The following is a 20,703-nucleotide window of genomic DNA, read 5'->3' as shown; positions in this document are numbered from 1 at the left end:
TGTGCCGAGTTGGACACAGCCAGTGTGGAATGTTGGAAAGACATCCGGAATGCAACTCAGATTCTTGGGGAGCCACGTGTCATCATGGTGAGGCAGGTGATGTGAAAGTGACATCTCACATTTGACACAAGATACTGTCTCATAGATAGTATCTTGATAGCCCTAAACCCAATGAAATTAAGCATGTGGTAAGAATGGACACAGGTATTACAGAGGTTGGGGTGCGGGTGAGAGCAATCATGGAAATCTATTCTAAAACAAGATGGTGGGAGCATAGGGGGAAGGCATTTGAATAAAGATAAAGCAAGAGAAAAGAGGAAAGGTAGTATTGTTGGAGTAGTGCATGGCTTTCCACACAGGGTTAGAATGGTTTTACAATTCAGAGCTACCACCTGGCCTTGGAGGAGGCATTTTAGGAACTGGGGACTTGGGATCTGTGGTCATATCCAACTCACTGTGTACAAAGTGGAGGATCTGGTGAAGTCTCCAGCCTCTACACTGATCATTTCATCTCTTTGAGGGTGGAAGAAACCACAAAGGAAGTATCTATGCTGGTTTGGCCAATGAGGAAAGGCTGAATGAGATGAGAGAATGAGAATAGCCTGTGGTAAATCAGAATGGGCTTCCCTGGAGTAATCCAGGGGGTCTGGGCAGGGATTTTAGGGAAGCAATTTTCAGAAATCTAACAGCTCTATTGTCTGACTCACGATGAAGATATGACTCCAGAGGAAAACAAAAGTATTTCAATCCCATAAAAGATACCGATGCATAAAAAATGGCTGCCCACTAACTCTAGTCTTCCCAGGCCTGCCATCTCCTCACAGCAGAAGGACCTTGGTAGATTCTCCTGCCCTAACACACACACACACTAGTGGATGTCAAGCTGTCCACCAGTCCACTTGACACTGGGCTGCCTGCTGAGCAGACCTAGAGAAGTGGTGCCTTTCCTGAAGGTGATCTATTCTCCAGCTAATACTACCAGGCGTTGTGCAGAAATGCCTTCTGCCTTCAGAAGCAACACCAGCAAAGGGTGGGGAAAAAATGTCATGGCACCCAGCAAACAGCAGACGTGAATAGCAAGACAGGGCACTGAAACCTAGACTGTCATTGGACCCTTAGCCCATGATAGCAGACCAGAACCTACATAATAAACCTAAACTAAAGATTTAAGTAGGAGCCAAAGTCTCCAAACATACTATACAAAATGCATAGCATACAGTGAAATTTACCAATCATACCAAGAACAGAAGAAATTACAATTCAAATAAGAAAAGAAAATCAACAGCTTTCAGGAATTATTCGACAAGAATTTTAAAGTAGGGCTGGGGATGTGGCTCTAGCGGTAACGCGCTTGCCTGGCATGCGCGGGGTGCTGGGTTCGATCCTCAGCACCACATAAAAATAAAATAAAGATGTTGTGTCCACCGAAAACTAAAAAGTAAATATTAAAAAATTCTCTCTCTCTCTCTCCCTCTTAAAAAAAAGAATTTTAAAGTAGCCATCACTTAATGCTTTAATGAGCAATCATGAATATTCTCAAAACAAAGAAGTACAAGATACATATAAAAGAAACAAATTGAAAAAAATAAAATTAATTTTTTTAACTCACTAAATGAGTTGAATAGCATCATAAATGTGATAGAAGGAACATTAAATGAACTCAATGAAAGAAGGGAAATTACCCAATCTGAAGAAAAAATCAGAGGAAATCAACTGAAAATTCATAAACAGAGCCTCAGAGGCCTTGGGTCAATAACAAAATGCCCAGCATGCACATCACTAAAGTCCAGAAAGAGTGTAGGGATGAAAAGTATTTAAAGAAATAATGGCTTAAAAATTTCCCAAATTCCCATCTAAATCTACAGATTAAAGAAACCAAGCTGAAGTGGGAAAAAAATACAATATAAAAAAATACAGAGCAATTTGAAAATCTTTAAAGCAGTTAGAGAGAAATGACACATTACCTATAAATCAATACTGATATGAATGACAGCAGATTTTTCATCTGAAACTATGGAGACTAGACATAAGTGGCACAAAATAGTTTGTGTTCTAAGAAAGCAATTGCCAACCATGAATTCCATTGTCAACAACAATACCCTTCAGGAATGAATGGGAAATAAAGACATTATCATACAGTGAAAAATAAAGAGACTTTATTGCTTACAGATATTACTTTAAAGAAGAATGGAAAAAGTTTTCTAAACAGGAAATGATAACTGAAGAGTGCGTAGTATTTAAAAAAAAAGAAATAAAATAATAGAATAGTAAAAAGGTATCTATGTTAAGCCATCTTTCTCTTCATGAATTTCTAAAATCATATTGAATGGTGGAAAAAATTACAATATTATCTGATATGGTGTTCAATGTATGCAGAGGAAATAAGATGATCATATTTTAAAAGTGGAAAAAGTTGAAGCATACAAATGAATATAAGATTCTACATTTGAAGTGGTAAAATGTTGATAACAATAGACTGTAACACATACTGCATGCCTATTGCAATACCCAGAGAAACTCTTCAGAAAACTATTCAAAGTAATATACTAAAAAATACTACGAATAGGGACTGGGGATATGGCTCAGTTGGTAGAGTGCTTGCCTCCCATGCACAAGGCCCTGGGTTCAATCCCCAGCACCACAAAAAAAAAACAAAAACAAAAACAAAAACAAAAACAAAAAAAATTATGAATAAATCAATGTGAAATTAAAAATTGTTCAGATGATCCATTGGAAGCTTAAATAAAGAAAAAAATAAATGAATGAGAAATGGAGGGAAAAAACAGAAATTACAAAATAAGATGACAGATTTAAAACCTATCATATAAGGAATTATATGTAAATGGCCTAAATATTCCAATCAGAAGACAGAGACCAGCAGACTAGATTATAAAACAAGACACACGTGTATGTTTTCTCTAAGAAACTGAACAGCAGGACTTCAAAATCCACAACTGCAAATGAAGACTTTTAATATCCTGCTGTCATTATTTGATAGAAAGTCGGCAAAGACACAGAAGAACTGCAGACATTAACCCACAGGCCCTAATGAATGCTAAGAGAACACTTCAGGGAGTAACAGCAGAACGCATATTCTTTTCAAGCACACCCATAACATTCACCAAGATAGATGTGAATCATAAAACAAACATCGACAAGATGAGGGAGGAGACCAAGGACCTACAGAGTATACTCATTTACAATAAAATAATAAAAGGCTACTCTATAACAGATATACAAGAGGAAAATCTCAACATATTTGGAAATTTTCAAAAAGTACTTTTAAATAAAATGTGAGTCCTAGAGAAAGTCTCAAAGAAAATTTTAATGAAAACTACAATAGATCAAAGTTTATGTGGCTAAAGTTGCACTAAAAAGGAAATGAGTAGCATTAATTGCTTACATTAAAAGTGAAAAAGGTCTCACATCAACAGATTAAGTTTTTACCTTAAAAAACTAGGAAAGAAGAACAAAGTAAACCCTTATCATCCAAGGGAAAATCTTAAAGATAAAACAGATATCAGTTCATTTTAAATAGAAAGACAAAAAGAAAAGCAATGAAACAAAAATGAGTTCTTTGAACAAAATCTATAAAATTGACAAACCTTGTGCGAGATTCACAAAGATAGCAAAGAAAAAACACAAATCTTTAATACAAAAAATGAGATGGAATTTTACTACAGACCATGTTGCTATTAATAAAAAGTAGGAGCATACTAATACTAACTTTGTGCTTAAGTTAAACGAAATTGTCCAATTCTTCAAAAGTCAAAAATTACCAAACTATAACCAAGATAAAAGTAGATAATCCAAATATCTATAACCACTAAATAAATTTAATTTTTAATTTATAAGCTCCTCAAAAAGAAATATTTAGATCCAGATGATTTTCCTTGAGTGTCCTAATAACCATTTAAAAAAGAATTAGGATCTATTCTGCACATATTGTATAGAAAACAAAAGAGGAAGAAGTACTTCCCAAATCATTTTGTGAAGTTAGAATTATTATGATATGAAAATCAAACAAGGCAGTACACAAAAAAATCCTCAGAAAGCTAAATACCAATATGACTCATGGACTTTGACATAAAATATTAGCAAAATATTAATAAATCATATTAAGCAATGTTTAAAAGGAATTATATGTCATTACCAAGTGGGATCTCTTCAGGTATGCAAGGATAGTTCAATATTTGAGAATCAGTCAAAACAATATGCCAGATCAACAAGATGAAAAACCATAAAGAAAAAGCAGAAAAGGCACTTGACAAAATATAAGTCATGAGGGGATCCAACATGGCCGCCGGCGAGGAAGCAGCGATTCCAATGTCTCCACATTAACGGGATCAGAAAGACCCATTGGAACAGCGGCAGTCTACCCACTGAGGAACTTCTAGCAAAATTCCGTTAAGAGGGGACCTGCTGGGAATTGGTAGGTTTATTAGAAGTGTCAGTTTGTCCCAGACAAGTGGATCTTGGCCGGCCACGCGGGCGCGGAGGTCCAGTCCCGCAGCCACCTGCCGCTTCTGCAAGCAGCCGGCGGCCCAGAGCGGCGTGGCCCGCCCGAACCTGCAGATGGCATCCGCCATCCCACCTTCCCGGGGAGGCCCTGCTCTCGCTCTGCGAACGGCCACCACGCCTGCCAGGCTGGTAGCCACGCAGCCGCAGCTGCCTGGCTCTACAGGCGGCCCCCCGGCGGGTGCAGAGGTACAATCCCGCGGCCACCAGCCGCTTCAGAAAGCGGCCGGCGGCCCCGAGCGTCGCGGCCTGCCCGAACCCGCAGATGGCACCGGCCATCTCGCCGTCCCGGATCCTAGCCACGCGGCCACAGCTGCCCGGCTCTATAGGCAGCCCCCGGCGGCCCGGCGCAGCGAGAAGTGTCCCCGCCTGGCCCAGCAGACAGCCCGTGCCTTCCCGGCTCTACCAACAGCCCCGCCCACCCGGCAAACGGCTCCCCCCTCCCCACAGCATGAAGGGAATCTAACCATCCCTTTACGAAATAGCGAACTGGGAACTAAAACCAGAGATTGTGTCAGACCAGAGACAAGCCAGTTCCACCCCTCCCTTCGGACACTCTGGCAAGGAGCCAGGGGCCCACCACAGCAGAGAGGGGAAGTCCCCAAAGTTTGGCCAAAGAGATTCCTTCCCAGCGGAATCTACTTTAGCAGGTGTGTGACTCCCACCCACACCAGATACAAACAACTGGGAAACTTCAAAATCTCTCCGTGGGCATGACCGTAAGGGCCAAAGGACTCTCGACCCCCAACTCCCCCTACTGCCAGTGACGAGGGCGTGACTGTAGGGGCAGAGGGAAGCAGAGAAGACTCCCCACCCCCAAATCCCCCAACCACGAACTGAGAGGGTGTGACGGTAGGGACGGATGGAAACAGAGGACACTCCAGACCCCCAACTCCCCCTACCGCCAGCAGAGTGGTTGTGACTGTAGGGGCTGAGGGAAGTAGAGGGGATCCTCGACCCCCAACTCCTATTACCACCAGCAGCGACACCAATGGTCTTAGCTGCCAGATTCCGAAGGTGTGCCCACCAAAGTGGTCCAGAAAAATTAAACAATTGACTCCCAGACCACAGCTTCACAGCACTGGGGCTTAGATGAATGACAGCGAGAGTGCTCAGTAGTTAGGGAAATAGAGCACTCGGTGGGGCTGAAAGTGTAACCAAATCCTTGGGGAACTGCCTCCGGTGAGCAGGACCTGGCTGGCTGGCAGGAGGAAGGGGAGGAGGGGCCGTAGAAGTGCAACGGCTCTGGACCAACAGGATTGAGAGACTCCCAGGAACCACCTTACAGGGATTGCTGTTGACACATTGAGGGCAAAACTCAGCCCGGAGGGCACAGCTTTGCCTACGGGAAGAGAAGAAAATGGATCTCTAAGACCTAATTTTATTTCCTATTTCATTTTAATTTTTTCTCTCCCTTTTCCCTCTCTCTCTCCCCTTCCAAGTTTTACTGCTCTTTCCATTCTCCTCTATGCTATCTATCTCCCTCTCCTTCTTTCTTTTCAAGAACACCTACCTTCCCCTTCCCCCCAAATTTCATCCCAAGCATTACGTCCTCCATTTCGCATAACTGTCTAAATACAAATAGGTGTGCGCCCTCCCCCCGCGCCTGCAAGGTAGCCGGGCCTGCAACCCACCAGCAGGTCAGGCCCAGCAACCTGGGAGTGGCAGAGCCACCCCACGCGCCTTCAAGGTAGGCGCACCTGCTACCAACCAGCAGAACAGGCCCAGTGGCCTGCCGATGTGGTAGGCACAGTGCCCCAATTGGAGGAGGAGCAGAGCCCCTGCCCACGCCTGCACGGGAGACTTTGCAACTATACAAGAGTAATACAAATATATAGGGGAAAAATTAAACAACACAACAGTCTCAGTAAGCAGAAAGAAATGCGAACAGTATGAAGAGACAAGGAAAGAAAGGACCACAAGCAATGCAGGTCAACTCAACGTTAGAAGAGGTAATATCTGCAGCAGATGGAATGTCAGATAAAGAATTCAGGAGATACATGCTTCAGATGATCTGGAGTCTCAAGGAAGACATTAGACAGCAAAATCAGACAATGAAAGATCTCTTCAACAATGAAATACATAAACAAATCCAGGAAGCAAAAGATCAACTATACAGGGAGATAGAGGTTATAAAAAACAAACAAACAGAAATCCTAGAAAGGCAAGAAGCAATAAACCAACTTAAAAACTCAATTGAGAATACTACCAGCAGAGTAGAACACTTAGAAGATAGAACATCAGACAATGAAGACAAAGTATTTCAACTTGAAAAGAACATAGACAGCTCAGCAAGACTGTTAAGAAACCATGAGCAGAACATCCAAGAAATATGGGATAACATTAGAAGACCAAACTTAAGAGTCATTGGGATACAGGAAGGCACAGAGCTCCAAACCAAAGGAATGAGAAATCTATTCAATGAAATAATTCGAGAAAACTTCCCAGACTTGAAGAACGAGAGAGAATCCCAAATCCTAGAAGCCTACAGGACGCCGAATGTGCATAATCATAAGAGATCCACACCTAGACACATTATAATGAAGATGCCCAACATACAGAATAAGGAGAGAATTTTAAAAGCTACAAGAGAAAGGAAGCAGATTACATTTAGGGGTAAACCAATCAGGATAACAGCTGATCTCTCAACACAGACTTTGAAAGCTAGAAGATCCTGGAATAACATATTTCAAACACTGAAAGAAAATGGGTTCCAACCAAGAATTGTGTATCCAGCAAAATTTAGCTTCAAGATGGAAGATGAAATTAAAACCTTCCACAATAAACAAAAGTTAAAAGAATTTGCAGCTAGAAAACCATCTCTCCAAAAAATCCTCAGCAAAACATTACAGGAAGAGGAAATGGAAAATAACAATGAAAACCAACAGTGGGAGGAAGGACAGTAAAGGGGGGGAAATAAAGAAGAAAACAAACCATATTCAGTAACATAAATAAACAAATATGGCTGGAAGGATAACCCATATCTCAATAATAACCCTAAATGTTAATGGCTTAAACTCACCAATAAAGAGACACAGGCTAGTAGAATGGATCACAAAACATGACCCAACAATATGCTGCCTACAGGAGACACATTTGATAGGAAAAGACATACATAGACTGAAGGTGAAAGGTTGGGAAAAATCATATCACTCATATGGACTTCGGAAACAAGCAGGAGTGTCCATACTCATATCAAATAAAATAGATTTCAAGCCAAAGTTAATCAAAAGGGATAAAGAGGGACACTACATACTGCTCAAGGGAACCATACACCAACAAGACATAACAATCATAAATATATATGCCCCAAACAACGGTGCAGCTATGTCCATCAAGCAAACTCTTCTCAAGTTCAAGAGTCTAATAGACCACAATACAATAATCATGGGAGACTTCAACACACCTCTCTCACCACTGGACAGATCTTCCAAACAAAAGTTGAATAAGGAAACTATAGAACTCAATAACACAATTAACAACCTAGACTTAATTGACATATATAGAATATACCACCCAACATCAAGCAGTTACACTTTCTTCTCAGCAGCACATGGATCCTTCTCAAAAATAGATCATATATTATGTCACAGGGCAACTCTTAGACAATATAAAGGAGTAGAGATAATACCATGCATCTTATCTGACCATAATGGAATGAAACTGAAAATCAATGATAAAAGAAGGAAGGAAAAATCATGCATCACTTGGAGAATGAACAATAGGTTACTGAATGATCAATGGGTTATAGAAGACATTAAGGAGGAAATTAAAAAATTCTTAGAGATAAATGAAAACACAGACACAACATGTCGGAATCTATGGGACACATTGAAAGCAGTTCTAAGAGGAAAATTCATTGCATGGAGTTCATTCCTTAAAAAAAGAAAAAAACCAACAAATAAATGACCTCATACTTCATCTCAAAATCCTAGAAAAAAGAAGAGCAAAATAACAGCAAAAGAAGTAGAAGGCAAGAAATAATTAAAATCAGAGCTGAAATTAATGAAATCGAAACAAAAGAAACAATTGAAAAAATTGATAAAACTAAAAGTTGGTTCTTTGAAAAAATAAATAAGATCGACAGACCCTTAGCCATGCTAACGAAGAGAAGAAGAGAGAGAACTCAAATTACTAGCATACGGGATGAAAAAGGCAATATCACAACAGACACTTCAGAAATACAGAAGATAATCAGAAATTATTTTGAATCCTTATACTCCAATAAAATAGAAGATAGTGAAGGCATCGATAAATTTCTTAAGTCATATGATCTGCCCAGATTGAGACAGGAGGATATAGACAACCTAAACAGACCAATATCAATTGAGGAAATAGAAGAAACCATCAAAAGATTACCAACTAAGAAAAGCCCAGGACCGGATGGGTATACAGCAGAGTTTTACAAAACCTTCAAAGAGGAACTAATACCAATACTTTTCAAGCTATTTTAGGAAATAGAAAAAGAGGGAGAACTTCCAAATTCATTCTACGAGGCCAACATCACCCTGATTCCTAAACCAGACAAAGACACTTCAAAGAAAGAAAACTACAGACCTATATCTCTAATGAACCTAGATGCAAAAATCCTCAATAAAATTCTGGCGAATCGGATACAAAAACATATCAAAAAAATTGTACACCATGATCAAGTAGGATTCATCCCTGGGATGCAAGGCTGGTTCAATATACAGAAATCAATAAATGTTATCCACCACATCAATAGACTTAAAAATAAGAACCATATGATCATCTCGATAGATGCGGAAAAAGCATTCGACAAAGTACAGCATCCCTTTTTGTTCAAAACTCTCGAAAAACTAGGGATAACAGGAACATACCTCAACATTGTAAAAGCAATCTACGCTAAGCCCCAGGCTAGCATCATTCTGAATGGAGAAAAATTGAAGGCATTCCCTCTAAAATCTGGAACAAGACAGGGATGCCCTCTCTCACCACTTCTGTTCAACATAGTTCTCAAAACACTGGCCAGAGCAATTAGACAGACGAAAGAAATTAAAGGCATAAAAATAGGAAAAGAAGAACTTAAATTATCACTATTTGCAGATGACATGATTCTATACCTAGCAGACCCAAAAGGGTCTACAAAGAAACTATTAGAGCTAATAAATGAATTTAGCAAAGTGGCAGGATATAAAATCAACACGCATAAATCAAAGGCATTCCTGTATATCAGCGACAAACCCTCTGAAATGGAAATGAGGACAACCACTCCATTCACAATATCCTCAAAAATAATAAAATACTTGGGAATCAACCTAACAAAAGAGGTAAAAGACTTATACAATGAAAACTACAGAACCCTAAAGAGAGAAATTGAAGAAGATCTTAGAAGATGGAAAAATATACCCTGTTCATGGATAGGCAGAACTAACATCATCAAAATGGCGATATTACCAAAAGTTCTCTATAGGTTTAATGCAATGCCAATCAAAATCCCAATAGCATTTCTTGTAGAAATAGAGAAAGCAATCATGAAATTCATATGGAAAAATAAAAGACCCAGAATAGCAAAAACAATGCTAAGCAGGAAGTGTGAATCAGGTGGTATAGCGATACCAGACTTCAAACTATACTACAGAGCAATAGTAACAAAAACAGCATGGTACTGGTACCAAAACAGGCGGGTGGACCAATGGTACAGAATAGAGGACACAGAAACCAACCCACAAAACTACAACTTTCTTATATTCGATAAAGGGGCTAAAAGCATGCAATGGAGGAAGGATAGCATCTTCAACAAATGGTGCTGGGAAAACTGGAAATCCATATGCAACAAAATGAAACTGAATCCCTTTCTCTTGCCATGCACAAAAGTTAACTCAAAATGGATCAAGGAGCTTGATATCAAACCAGAGACAAGGCATCTGATAGAAGAAAAAGTTGGCTACGACCTACATACTGTGGGGTCGGGCTCCAAATTCCTCAATAGGACACCCATAGCACAAGAATTAATATCTAGAATCAACAAATGGCACTTTGCTCAAACTGAAAAGTTTTTTCTCAGCAAAAGAAACAATAAGAGAGGTAAATAGGAAGCCTACATCATGGGAACAAATCTTTACTCCTCACACTTCAGATAGAGCCCTAATATCCAGAGTATATAAAGAACTCAAAAAATTAGACAATAAGATAACAAATAACCCAATCAACAAATGGGCCAAGGACCTAAACACACACTTCTCAGAGGAGGACATACAATCAATCAACAAGTACATGAAAAAATGCTCACCGTTGCTAGCAGTCAGAGAAATGCAAATCAAAACCACCCTAAGATATCATCTCACTCCAGTAAGATTGGCAGCCATTATGAAGTCAAACAACAACAAGTGCTGGCGAGGATGTGGGGAAAAGGGTACACTTGTACATTGTTGGTGGGACTGCAAATTGGTGCAACCAATTTGGAAAGCAGTATGGAGATTTCTTGGAAAGCTGTGAATGGAACCACCATTTGATCCAGCTATTCCCCTTCTCGGTCTATTCCCTAAAGACCTGAAAAGAGCATGCTACAGGGACACTGCTACATCGATGTTCATAGCAGCACAATTCACAATAGCAAGACTGTAGAAGCAACCTAGATGCCCTTCAATAGACGAATGGATAAAAAAAATGTGGCATTTATACACAATGGAGTATTACTCTGCATTAAAAAATGACAAAATCATAGAATTTGGAGGGAAATGGATGGCATTAGAGCAGATTATGCTAAGTGAAGCTAGCCAATCCCTAAAAAACAAATGCCAAATGTCTTCTTTGATATAAGGAGAATAACTAAGAACAGAGTAGGGAAGAAGAGCATGAGAAGATGACTAACATTAAACAGGGATGAGAGGTGGGAGGGACAGGGAGAGAGAAGGGAAATTGCTTGGAAATGGAAGGAGACCCTTAGGGTTATACAAAATTACATACAAGAGGAAGTGAGGGGAAAGGGAAAAAGAATACAAGGGGGAGACATGAATTAGAGTAGAGGGGGTAGAGAGAGAAGAGGGGAGGGGAGGGGAGGGGAGGGGGGGATAGTAGAGGATAGGAAAGGCAGCAGAATACAACAGACATGAGTATGTCAATATGTAAATCAGTGGAAGTGTAACTGATGTGACTCTGCAATCTGTATACGGGGTAAAAATGGCAGTTCATAACCCACTTGAATCAAAGTGTAAAATATGATATATCAAGAACTATGTAATGTTTTGAACAACCAATAAAAAAAAAGAATTTACTATAAGCTAAGTACTAGGATACACATTTCCTAATGTAATCTTCCCAACAATCTAATCAGGTAGGCACTGTCATTAACCTCATTTTACAGATAAGGAAACTGAGGCACAGAGAGGGGATGGAAATGGGAAAGACAGTAGAATAAATTGGATATAACTTTCCTATGTTCATATATGAATACACCACTAGCATAATTCTACATCATGTACAACCACAAGAAGGGGAAATTGTACTCATGTGTGTATAATATGTCAAAATACATTCTGTTGTCATGTATAACTAAAAATAATAAATAAAAATAAAATAAAATAAAAAAATAAAATAAAACAAAATATAAGTCATAGTAAAACTCACATGATTCATACACATAATACATAAAAATAACCTCATATTGAAAACTCTCAGGGTCTGGGGTTGTGGCTTAGTGATAGAGTGCTTGTCTCACACATGTGGGCACTGGATTTGATCCTCAGCACCACATAAAAGTGAATTAACAAAGATATTGTGGGTCCATGAATAACTATAAAAAAATCCTCCTAGAGAACTTGACTACAAACTTTCAACAGACTCTCAACTTAAAAAGAAAAATAGCATGTACAAAATATCTAAAGCTAACATTAGACTTAATTATGAAAGGCAGAGTATAATGTTTTCCCTTCATATTGGGAGCAAGCTAAGCATGTCCATTCTTTCCATCTTACTATAATATAGTACTGGAAAATTCTAGCCAGTGCAAAAAGAAAAAAAAGATATTGGAAAGAATAAATAAATAAGTATATTCTTATCTGCAAGAGATATGACTATATAGATAATCCAAAAGAACTACAAAAACCTCTTAAAAGAAATAAATTCACCAAAGTTATAAGATTATGATCAACATATAAAAGTCAATCCTATTTCTATATACTAATAAAATATAAGTGAAAACCAAAATCAAAACACAGTAGTAGCATTGATAATTACTCCAAAGAAAATAAAATATTGAGATGTAAATCTAAAAAAAACATATATAGGATCTGAATATGGAAAATTACAAAATTCTGGTTAAAAAATCAAAATCAAAGACTTAAATAAACGAAGAGACATATGGACTAGGTCTTAATTGATTCAAGCCTGAATATTGTAAAGATGTCAATTCTCCCTACATTTACATATAGATGTAGTAGTGCGATTTCTACTAAAATCCCAAATGTTTTTTTGTTGGTACAGATAAGTTGATATTAAAAATTATATGGAAAGTCCAGGCCCTGGAATAACTGAAACAATCTTGAAAATAAAAAGAATAAAACATGAGGAATAAATCCACCTAACATCAAATCTTATAAGCACACTAATCAAAACAGTTGATAATGGGACTGAGATAGTCACATAGGTCAATGGAACAAAATAAAGAAACCAGAAATAAACTCACATAAATTTGCCCAATTGATTTTTTAAAATTACAAAATTCTGACTTAAAAAAGAAGCAAATACTTGAATAAATGAAGAGACATACTATGTTCATGGATAAAAGCATGAACATAGTAAAGATGCCAATTAGCCCTAAGTCAACCTACAGGTGTAACACAATTTCTATCAAAATCCCAGATAGATGAAAAAGCAATTCAATGTGGGAAAGAACAGCCTTTTCAACCTATGATTCTGAAAGAACTGGGCATCCATTGGCAAGAAAACAAACACAAAAATTAAAAATAAAAACCCTTATATCTCATGTGAAAAACAACTCGAGATGGATCATAGATTTAATTTTAAAATGTAAAACTATAAAAATTTTAGAATGCAACATAGGAGACAATCAGAACTACGGCTAGGTGAAAAGTTCTCAGATCGGACCAAAAGCACAAACTACAAAGGGAAGATTGTTAAATCGGATGGGCCTCATCAGAATTAAAGATGCTTGCTGTGCAAAAGACCCTGTTAAGAAGATAAAAACACAAGTTACAGACTGGGAGAAACTAAATACAGACCACATATCTGGCAAAGGATTCATATCTAAACTGCATCAAGAACTCTTAGGGCTGTGGATTCATCTCTGTGGCAGAGCCATTACCTAGCATGTGTGAGACCCTGGGTTGTGATCCCCAACACTGGAAAAAGCACACAGACCTAAACTGAACAATAAAAACCCAAATGATCCAATTAAAACACAGGCAAAAGACACGAAAAGACATTTCAATGAAGAGAGTGTGCGAATGGCAAATATGCACCTGAAACGAGATTCAACATTAAAACTAGAATGAGAAATCACTGCATATCTATGGGAATGGATAAAATTTAAAAAATAGAATGCCAAATGCTGGGCTTGTGAAGACCCTGGGTCAGCTTTACATCGCAGGTAGGAAAGTAAAATGGTCCAGTTGCACTGGAAAACACATTGACTGGTTTTTGTAAAACTAGACATACACTTAGAATCCAGCAACATACTTTTGGACATTTATCCTAGAGAAATGAAAATTCGTGTACACGCAAAAACTTTTCCATAAATGGCTATTGCTGTCTTATCTATAATAGCTCCAAATGTCCTTTGATGAATGAGCAGTCATACTGTGGAACATTCCTGTCATGGCATGTATCCATCCTCATTAATTTTTTTAAAAAACCTATATTGATATCCAACAAATTGAATGGATCTCAAGGGAATTATGCTATGTGTAAAAAAAAATTTATCAATCTTTGAAAAGTTATATACTGTGCAATTTGTTTATATACCATTTCTAACATAGCAAAATTATAGAGATGGGAAATTGATTAGTAGTTGCTGGGGTTAATAATTGCTATGTAGGACTGAGAGGTATGTGTGGTCATAAAGCACAGAAATGCATGGAACTACAGACATACACACAAATTCGTACACAAACAGCGAGGAGAAACTGTGAATCACAGCAATTTCCTGGCTGTGACATACTAAAGCTATATAAGATGTTACTGCTGAAGGAAACTGGGTGAAGGGTCATTAAAACCTTCCTTTAAGTATTTTGCAACATTCTGTGAATTGGTGTAATTATTTCACAATGAAAAGTTTAAAAAAAGAGTATGTGGTAAAATCAGATATTTAAAAGATGATGAGAAATAGTAACATGGCAAACAAGGTCAGAATTAGTACATGAAGTGGCAGCAGTCACATTAGCAGAACAGAACCCGTCTGGACTTGAGGACTAGGATGTCTTAGGGGAATGTTTAAAAGTGTCTTTGGATTACCTTTAGAGCAGAAAGAAGGGCCAGCTACATGCCCAGCTGGGAGCCAATAAATAATACCAATGATAGCAAACAGTAAAGCCTTGATTTTTCTACTGATATTTTGTTGGAGTCTTCTTTGCTGACAAAACAAAATGTTTTTCTTTAGACTGAAATGGGTGGGGAAATAATACTGTGAAAAAAGACGGGAAGCTTAAAGTTGGTGAGAAATCCTGGTGTTCCGTGTGCTAGACTCACAAGAGCCCACAGAAGTGGAAAAATCTCTTGTGGTTTAGATATGAGGTGTCCTCCAAAGGCTCACGTGCAAGAATGCAAGAATGTTCAGAGGTGAAATGATGGGGTCAGGAGAGCCTTCACCTAATCAGAGCATTCATCTGCTGATAGGGATTAATTAGGTGGTGACTGCAGGAGGCTGGAGTTAGGGGGTGATGGAGGTGTCCATCAAGATTTTCAAGGAAAGCCTGAGAGGCCAGGCAAAGTGTAGCAGGGTCAGAGTCTGCAGGAACCCTCTGAAGGGGTGATGTAGAGATGTGAGGAAGAAGCTGAAGCTACTATAGAGGCCCCCAAGATGAAGACATACCAGTACTGCAGAATGTCTGCCTAGAAAAGCTGCAGGAATTGAGCCAAGAGAATTGAGAGGCCATGTGGATTGCCACCCACAAAACCTTAGGGGTGGAGCTACCCAAGCTCTTTGGAGAGGATGTCAGGATGCCCTGCGCCCCGGATGCTGAGTGTGGAGCTACAGGACTTGCTTGTCCAGCTGGATTTTGATCTTGCTTTGGTCTCCTCCTTTCTTTCTGTGCCCCTATTTCTCCCACGTGGAAGGGAAAAGTTTACTCTGTACCTTTATATATTGGACACATGTAACTTGCTTCTGATTTTTACAGGAGCTCATGCTGAGAGTTTGCCTTGATTTTCAAAAGAGACTTTGAACTTGGATTTGGGGGCACTCCTGGAACAGCTGACTCTGGGGACTCTTGAAAATGGACTAAATATTTTTTGCAGTGTGAGACACACATGAGCTTTGAGGGACAAGGGTGGAATATTATGGTTGAGATGTGAGGTGTCCCCCCAAAGCTCATGTGTGAGACAATGCATGAGGGTTCAGAGGGGGAAAGACTGTTATGAGAACCGTAACCCAGTTGGAGAATTAATCCCCTGGTAGGGGTAGGTAGGTTGTGGTTGGAGGAGGTGGGTGACTGGGGACACGTTTGGGGTTTATATTTTGTCCTGGTGAGGGGAGGTCTCTCTCTCTCTCTCTCTGCTTCCTGGTGCCATGTCCCCAGCCACTTTCCTCCACCACACTCTTCCGCCATGATGTTCTGCCTCATCTCAGTCCCCAAGGAATGGAATTGGCTGCCTATGGACTGAGATCTCTGAAACCATGAGCCCCCAAATAAACTTTTATTCTTCTAATTGTTCTTTTCAGGTCTTTTGGTCACAGTGGTGAAAAATCTGACTGAAACACAGTCCTCCTCGAGGTACAGACACAGCAGGAGGATCAGGAAGACCCAAGCCAGACAAATGTTCCTAATTTTAAAAAATGTAGAAACAGGTACATCCCAGAAAGATATATAGTCCACAGACATAAACAGAAATCCTCTCATTCCAACTCAAGTGCTCTGTGGTTGAGGTGGGAGATGGGGCAGAACACCAGTCCCAAAAAGGTTTCTGTTGAACCCTAAGTGCGACAAGAGCCACAGGAATGTCTGGTCCCCTCAGGTACCAAAGCAATCATTGTGTGATCATTTCACAATGTATATCAAATCATTGCAGCTATACTGTAAACCTATACAATTTTTGTTTTTCAATTCTATCACAAAAAGTTGGTAAGGCTGGGCATGGTGGCGCACACCTGTAATCCCAGCGGCTTGTGAGGCTGAGGCAGGAGGATCGCAAGTTCAAAGCCAGCCTCAGCAAAGGTGAGGTGCTAAGCAACTCAGTGAGACCCTGTCTCTAAATAAAATATAAAATAGGGCTGGGGATGTGGCTCAGTGGTCGAGTGCCCCTGAACTCAATCTCCAGTACCAAAAAAAAAAAAAAGTTGGTAAGAACAACAAAAAAAGAGCACCCTGCTTGCGAAGGTGATAAAGGAACAGAGTGGGGCTTGCTACTACTGGGAGCTCGGAGGGAGAAGGTGTGATGTCACAAAATGGCCATAGAGAGGGAGACAGACTATTTTGCTTGAAAAATAACCTGCAAAATTCATACTCATTGCCATTTTTAGATTAATTTTAGATAAAATGGTTACATTTCAAAAGTTTCTGAAGCTTCTTTCTAAAAGTTGCTTCAGAGTATGTATAAAACACCCCTCATGGTATTGTTGAGTTGTTAAAAAAAATGTTTTACATTTTTTCAAGCAGGGGAAGGTAATCTTTTATATTTCAACACCAGCAAGAATGGACAAAAATAAATGAGAACATGATATGGCCAATGTTTTCCAGTAATGTTTTTGGTGAACTCTGGGTGAAGAAACAAACACACAATCAAACAACTATATGTGGCAGAAAAGAGAAAGAAAAAAAGAAAGGAAAAAGGAAAGAAGGGAGTGAGGATGGGGGGAGAGAGAGAAACAGAAAGGAGAAAAAGAAGAAAGAAAAAATCAGGAAAGATCTTCAGCAGGATAAACAGAAATAAAGTTGTTGGGAGCATCAGTAATGAAACAAGTTGTCTCTGTGTTTCAGAGCCCCACAGTCATTACAGCTCATAATGATACTCATCTGGAAAGTTCCATATTTCCATGAACTTTGAATTATAAGGCAGGAAGTTATCCATATGATAGGAAATGTTCCATGCGTAAGGGAGGGGTGTTGGTATTTTGTTCCCATTTTTAGTTCATGGCACCCACAACCCAGGTCAGCTATCTGGGAGTGCCCCTAACTTGCATTTCCCTCACTTCCCTGTAGAGTGCCCCCACCACCACCCCATACATGATCTGACTTCTAATATTTCTCCAGGACATTCTCCCTTTTCCTTCCATAAATCCCCTGCCCCTCATCATCTCTTGCTGCCATCATCCTCTCTGTCCTCACCTCTTTCCAGCCTGTCCCCCAGTCTCCCATCTACCACAGTGAGCAACTCAGATGCAAACCAGTGCTTCTTAGCCCCATGTCAACCTCCTCCATCATCTCAGGATAAAGTCTACATTCCTTGGTCCCTGCCTCAATTCCACTGAGCTTCTCCTCCCAGATTTGGCCCCATAGTATAAAGCCATTTGTATTTCTTATTATATATGGACATGTGGCTCCCACCCCTGCCCCAGACACTCTCCTCTCTGTAACTAACCTCCTTTTCCCTTTTAACTTTAGAAGTGACTTTACTTCTAGGCCCCATACCAGGTAGCTCCTTCCATGATGTCCTATAAAAATATTTGTCACAGCTGGTGACAAACTGTATGGAAAAGGTCAGCTTATGGATAGCCCTCACACCACCACCACCAAGCGTGGACTTCTCAAAGCCAATGGTCCTGTTCATTCATGTCTCTTACCTGGGTGCTGCACTTGGTGCCCAGAGGGTAGCATGTTTGATTAGCTGATTTTCTAAAACACTTTCTATACCCTAAAAAGCCACATATCCAGGACACTATATTCTGAAAAGTTCTGAATAGCCAACAGTGATTACAGTGAGGCACACACATGCCTTTCTTTGCATTATACCATGAATTCCTTAAGACAGCACCCCAACCCTTCATCTTCCTGCATCCACTAATTCCAGACCAGGCCAAGGGACAGACCAGGGCTGTTATTTCCACACACCCAAAGTCCAGAAAACCTGAAAGTGGGAATGCCTAATCACCTTGGAAGATGATTCCAGGAGAATGTTCTAGAATGGGAAAAGTCAGAGACTGACTGTGGGAAGTAAACCCACCCCTGACTTAAAAATGCTAACAGATTCTAGGAGATTTAAAAAACACATCACCTGGGTAACACTGAGGGAGAAAATAGAGACAACAGGGTGGAATGAAGTTTTAAAACCTGTGTTCAATATAGGACAAACTAATTCTGAAGCTATGAACATATCCCGACCAACATGAAATGAAGACTGTGTTTCTGGATCAACACCTCAGTTACAACAGAATCTGTCAAAGAATTTTAAAAGAATTGCACCAAAAAAACATGTGGTGCTTGGCTTCAGCACAGTAGAAGTTTTTGACCTCCTCAGTTCTGCATATTAATTTAACATACAACCTGTGTGTCAGAATAAGATACTCATTAAAAAGTGGGCATTTAATAAGCACTAGCATTTATTCAAGGCAAAAATATTTAATTAACATTTAAAGAATGGCAAAGTGTAAGAAAAAAACCTTCAATGCTAAAGATATAGCATCTATTATTAGCATTCCAGAGATTCTAGTCTGCTACATTCCAGACCTGCATAGTGAGAGTCAGATGTAACATGCAATAATGGTGCAAATCTAGATTTTCTATCGGCTGGTCTCCTTATAGTTCAACAACAGAAAGACTGAATTACCAGATAATTCTGTTATTAGGAGCAGGTACTTTACCATAGATTTCAAAGGTCTCTATCCCAGGAAACATGATTTGGTCAGAAGCTGCTTCTTCTTCAGTGTTCCCCAAGAATGCTTCCTCCTTGAAGGATGCCTTATTTTCCATTACTAAGCTTTATAGGTGGACAAAGTCCTGGAGCCAGCAGAAATGCTCCCCTAAGAGGAACCACTCGTTCCCATGTAACCACTGTAGCTACTGGTAGACCACATAGGACTTCCCTTTGGCTCTGATTTCTGAATTTGCAAAATGTTTTCTGACATGATCGGGACAGGGTATTTCTCAAATACAGGTCATTCACATGTGGAGCTTCTGCTTACTGCAGCTTACTGTTAAGGGCGATCCAGGAACTTTGGGACACTCCCTTGTTCCCAGACCTCTGGATGACCCTTGCAAGGATGGAAGGAGGGTTCTTTTCCTCCCCTCTGCTTGGAGCAGGCTAGCTGTCCCAGGATCTCTCCAGACCACACTGAAATCTCTCTTTTCTGACCTACTTCAACGCTTAGAGAGCTCATCCTTTGCTACTCAAAGTCTGGTCCCTGGACCATCGACATCAACATCACTTGGGAATTTGTGAGACATGCATCGTCTTGGCTCCTCCCTTATAGAAACTGAATCCAAATACATTTAAATAAGATTCCCAAGTGACTCATATGCACATTAAAGTTTGAAAGGCATTGTTCTGTAGCACACATTTTAGCACCTGGTTAGAGTTCTTCTTGTAGTTTTCCCATGTTCTTTGTGTGTGGGTGTGCATATGTGTTCTTGCTCCGGCAGCCCTGGTGAGATCTGAGCTCCTTGAGGGGAGGAGGCTTTTCCTCTCCGTCTCCTGTCACCATCCCTACCAAGAATGTTAGCATGGTGGTTAAGACGCAAATACTAAGAACAAGTTCGCAAATACTAAGCTTCAAGTTCTCTCTCTTCTCTTCTGTGTGACCAGGGCAATTCACTCAAGCTTTCGGCCTCACTTTCCTCATTTGTAAAATAAGGAAAATGCTGATAAATGTTGTATTGAGTGAATTAAATTATGTAAGGTGGCTAAGCATGCACCTGGTATGTCATAAACACTCTGGCCATATTGCTGTCTTCCCTGGAGAAGCAGCGAAGCTGCAGGTACCAGGGAGATGAAGGTGTGCCTTTGCCTTAACATCGCTCACAGTCCAGTATGAAAGATGGACATGGACACGGATGAAATTGCAGACAGTTGCTGTGCGGTGAGCTATGACAGATGCTGCTGAGAGGGCAGTCC

The 20,703-nt window shown here is 39.8% G+C and overlaps 1 protein-coding gene across 1 annotated transcript in view; it reads right to left on the bottom strand.

Annotated features, from left to right (window-relative positions):
- MARCO (macrophage receptor with collagenous structure) overlaps positions 1-20,703 on the bottom strand; it is a gene marked incomplete at its 3' end in the record, with an annotated part of 139,043 nt that overhangs the window by 25,176 nt on the left and 93,164 nt on the right. The window lies entirely within an intron of this gene.

Source organism: Spermophilus citellus (assembly GCF_964194105.1).
Source record: "Spermophilus citellus genome assembly, chromosome: 11".
NCBI classification, from domain to species: Eukaryota; Metazoa; Chordata; class Mammalia; order Rodentia; family Sciuridae; genus Spermophilus; species Spermophilus citellus.
The sequence above is the reverse complement of the archived record's forward strand: the minus strand, read 5'-3'. Positions and strand labels throughout refer to the sequence as shown.